Below are 5,000 nucleotides of genomic sequence, written 5' to 3' on the forward strand. Positions count from 1 at the left end.
AAATCAGTGGGCTGCCGCTTATTAGTTAAAGATATTATATCTTTGATCTATAAAGGGGTAGTTGCTGGATGGCACAATAACATGCAATGTACAGTAGTTGCTATATTCGCAGTGTAGTACACACTACATTAGTAGAAACTGCTGTACAGAGTTTGTGATAACACTAAAGTTCTTCATCGTACTTAATGTTATCTTGTACAGCCTTTTGTTGAGACCGTACTTTATATAGAAAGTGAGTTCTTTCTGTATTCTTTCAATCCCGTATATTGAAACTACACATTAAATTTCCGTTTAGGAAATTACATGAGGTATTCTAGTATGGAATTCACCTTAGTTTTGATATTTTGGGAGGTTATGACAGTTGACTGGACAGGAAATACAAGTATGTGTCTTTCCTTCTTTCTTTTATAGCTTTTCTATATAAGCTAAATGTTTCAATATAAGTGAAAAGCCTTCACTTGATACTCATGGATTTTTCTTCTCTTTACAGGAGGACCATCCGAAGTGCGGGAGTGTGTTCTGTAATGTCCGCAGTAAGGACTTTTGTGGACATCAATACTGTAGGAGGCACGCACCATGTGCAGCCTCCATAGGTGATATCCGGTATTGGTACCCTCAGGTTTGTACAGTATGTTCTAACCTGATTACTGAGGCTTTTGACGACCCCAATTCGACGGAGTCAAGGGATACTTCCAGGGAAAAGTTGCAATCCTGAGTGAGGAGTTTTCAGAAAAACACCTCAGGCCCCTACCTTCCAAATGAGAAGAAGAGAGCCTACCTTTTCCCTAAAGCATCGGCTGATGCAATCATCCCCCAGCCTCAGGTGGAGATACCAACTACCAAGAATCCAGTGGATTCTGAAGTCTCGGCCGCCCTTCAAGACATCCAATTGGACGATAGGATGTCGGAGGTGTCAGATTCTACAGAGAGGAACCTTGTAGGAGAAGGTCAAGAGGAGGAACTGTGCCAGACTCCTCAAGTAGAAGAGGAATAAATCTGGGAGGTGTCGGTTACATCGGTTCCGGACCCAGAACCTGTTCCCTCTACTTCGTCTGCTATCCGAGATGACCTCTTTCTTCCAATATTGAGATGATCCAACAGATTCAGAAGAAGAATGATAAAAAAGAGGCTACAATGAAACTGGAGATATGTAGACTTGTAGCATCACGTGGTCCCTGGGAGCGACTTAACGTGAAGGATCTTCCTTTGTGTTCGGATACCAATCCTTGGAGGTATGCCAAACATATGCCAATGACAATCGGGAAGATCGTTATATCTGAAAAGTTGGGAGCAATTCCCTTGGAAGAGGTGGAATTTTGGCCCAATAAGGATTCCTTCTCGGACTGTTATGTCCGCCTTAGGAAGGAGCCAGCCTCAACGGAGGAGACTGAGCCAAAGGGGGTCATAGTTTTGGATCATGGTAAAGCTCAGGCGTTACTATTAAGCTCGATGAAAGAGAGGGGCTTCACGAACTCAAAGGTGCCAGCCTTGAGTAAGAAGCTTCCCTCTTTTATAGCCTCTCATACCAGAGCCTTTCCCTTCATGAAAAAGGGATATAAGGCAGCCTTAAAGGCGGTGGAGGAAGGGAAACCATGCCCCTCCTTGGAGGAGTGAAAGACGTTATCTCTGACCTTGCCCTTGGACCAAAAAGACTTGAAGGACGTACAACTTACCTTCTCAGTCAGGAAGCTGGAAGCTGATATTGCTGAACGTCTGTTCGGTGAGGAATTCCCTAAGCTGTCGGAGTTTCTCTTGGGCAGGGAGCAAGAGACAAAGGAAAGACTTGCAGCATCAATGTCGTTGCAAACGACATTAGAAACAATGGCAAGTGACCCCAAGAACCAGGACATGTTCATGGTGGTGGCCAAAACTCATCTGGCCACGGTTACAAAGGATCTCTATAGCTTTATTAAAGCTAGGAGAGCCTGTAGAGAGTTCGTGTTCGCCTCGGCTGTGGTGAGACACGAGCCGAGGAAACTGATATCCGCTTGTATCTGGGGTAAAGACCTCTTTCCTAATGATGCGGTTAAAGAGGTAGTAGACAAGGCCGCCACAGAGAATAGGAATCCTCTCAAAAAGTGGTGCTTAGATTCTAAGAGGAAGTCTTCTCAGAATGATTGATTGATTAAATGATTTAAAGTTTTCAGGCATCCTGACATCTAAGGTCATTGACGCCGTTCTCAGGATGAGGGTCCCCAACCCAAGAGCAAGACAAAAAAGCCTAGGCCATCTTCTCGGCCGGCTATACCTTACCAACAGCATCAACAGCAACAACTCCCTGTGACCGCGGTGCCTCAGATGATGGCACAACCTCCAACCACGTACCAACTGGTACCTCAACGAATGGTGACTCAGTTGCCAGTTTTTAACCCAGCCTTCGAATAGCATATTTCTTCCTTTCGTTCAAGAGCTAGAGGAACAGCCAGAGGTTCTTCTAGACGCCCTTCAAGAGAAAGGGGTTTTGGGGGAGGACACGGTCAAGGAGGCAAGGCCTCAGGTCCACAACAGCAGAAGTTAGATGCTTCCTGTAGGAGGGAGGCTACAGCTATTTAGGGATCGCTGGACCTTCGATTCCTAGGTCCACAGCCTTATATAGAATGGACTAGGTTGGAGTTGGAGCAACCCTTCACCTCAATTTCCTCAGTTCTCCCAACACTCATACCCTGTTTTGGCAGAACAAGTCCTAGAGCTCTTAGACAAAAGAATGATTCAGAAAGTTAAGTCCATCAAATTTCAAGGGAGGCTGTTTTGCGTTCCAAAGAAGGACTCAGATAAACTCAAGAGTCATTCTTGACTTATCACCACTCAACAAATTCATAATGAACTATAAGTTCAGAATACTCACACTTCAACACATAAGGACCCTACTACCCAAGAGGGCATATACTGTCTTTATAGACTTGTCTGACGCTTATTGGTATGTTCCAATTAATCGCCACCTCTCCTCCTACCTAGGCTTTGAGTTACATAGAAAAATTTACGCATTCAGAGCCATGCCTTTCGGGCTAAACATACCCCAAGGATTTTTACGAAGCTCGCAAACGCAGCCGTTCGTCAATTACGCCTAAAGGGGGGTCCAAGTAGTAGCCTACTTGGACGACTGGCTGGTGTGGGCAACATCCAGTACAGAATGCATGCAAGCTTCTAAGAGAGTGATCCAGTTCCTGGAACATCTGGGATTCAAGATCAATATCAAAAAGTCTCGACTTTCTCCAGCTCAAAAATTTCAGTGGTTAGGAATCCATTGGAATTTGGATTCACATCGACTCTCTATTTCTGGGAAAAACAGGAAAGAAATAGCAGGATCTGTCAAGACACTGCTGAAATCCAAACGGATATCAAGACGCAAACAGGAGAGAGTGCTGGGCTCCCTACAGTTTGCTTCAATAACAGATCCAGTGCTAAGAGCACAGCTAAACGATGCAACAGGAGTCTGGAGGAAATATGCATCAAACGAGCGAAGAGATCTAGTAAGACCTCTATCGACTCGACTGCGTTCGCTTCTCCAGCCGTGGTCCAATGCTAAGCATCTGAAGAAATCAATACTTCTTCAACCTCCTCCCATGTCAGTAACTCTCCACACAGACGCTTCAAAGGAAGGGTGGGGTGTCACTCTCATCAGAAGAGAGTCCAAGGAGCTTGGTCCAATCTCTTCAAGTCATTTCACATCAACTTTCTAGAAGCCATGGCAGTGCTTCTGACTTTAAAGAAGGTATCTCCTCGCCACTCGACCCACATAAGACTGGTTCTAGACAGTGAGGTGATAGTGAGATGCCTGAATCATCATGGGTCGAGGTCACCTCAAATCAACCAAGTGATGTTGGCCATTTTTTGTTTGGCAGAAAGGAAAAGAATGGCACCTGTCAGCAGTTCACATTCAAGGGTTCCGCAATGTGACAGTAGACGCTCTATCCAGGTTTACACCAATAGAGTCAGAATGGTCCCTTGACACAGGATCGTTCTCCTTCATCTCGAGTCAAATCCCGAAGCTGAAGATAGACCTCTTTGCGACGTAAGACAACAAGAAAATGGATCATTATGTGTCCCCATACGGGGATTTGCTAGCAGAGGCCGTGGACGCTATGTCCCTGGACTGGAACAGATGGTCCGGTATTTATATGTTCCCTCCGCACAACCTCCTTTTGAAGGTCCTTGGCAAGCTGAGATCCTTCAAAGGGAAGGCGGCAATAGTGGCCCACAAGTGGACAAATAGCGCGTGGCTCCCTCTGGCATTGGAACTACGCCTAAAATTTGTTCCACTACCAGATCCATCCCTGTCTCAGCGAGTACAGATGTCGACTGCCTTCGCTTCATTACTGAAAACCAGAAACCTACATCTCATGATTTTCTCTCCCAAGTTTCTTTCCAAGAACATGCTACCCACCATCAGGTGGGGTCCCTAGAGAATCTACCCTCTGAAGGAAGATGTATCTCTATGTCCAGTGGGGTGCCTAAAGGTCTATCTTCATAGAACTTCAGAATTTATGGGAGGAGAGATGTTCAGATGAAAAACCTCGGGCTCAAAGTTTTCTATTACTAAGGGGGACACTCGTCTGTGTTGTTTGCGAATCGGGTCCTGACAGTACACCCGCTAGTCATGATCCGAGAAGAGTTGCTTCTTCCATAAAATTTCCTTATTTACATGGACCTTGAATATCTTGTTCGTTCACCAATTGGTGGTTATCCAAGGTGTTCTTTATGCACTATGCAAAGCAAGTGGAGCAACTCAAGTAATCTGTGGTAGCAGCAGGTAGAATACTTTAACTTTCTGTTTTAACTCTGCAAAGAACAGTGTAATTAATTTGGGACGATTAATTAAGAGGGTGGGTGTGTAGTCACTGTGTGTATTACACACTGAGCGATAGGCCACGAAAGTGTCCTTACAAACTGTTCCATTGACGTTGGTGAACTATAGCATAATATGGACACTTGTACCAAGCGTTCCTTACGCTAGTGTAATTAAACAGTATACAGACTGTAGCATTATTACTTATTCAATT

The sequence above is a fragment of the Palaemon carinicauda genome, chromosome 9 (assembly GCF_036898095.1).
Source record: "Palaemon carinicauda isolate YSFRI2023 chromosome 9, ASM3689809v2, whole genome shotgun sequence".
Lineage (NCBI taxonomy): Eukaryota > Metazoa > Arthropoda > Malacostraca > Decapoda > Palaemonidae > Palaemon > Palaemon carinicauda.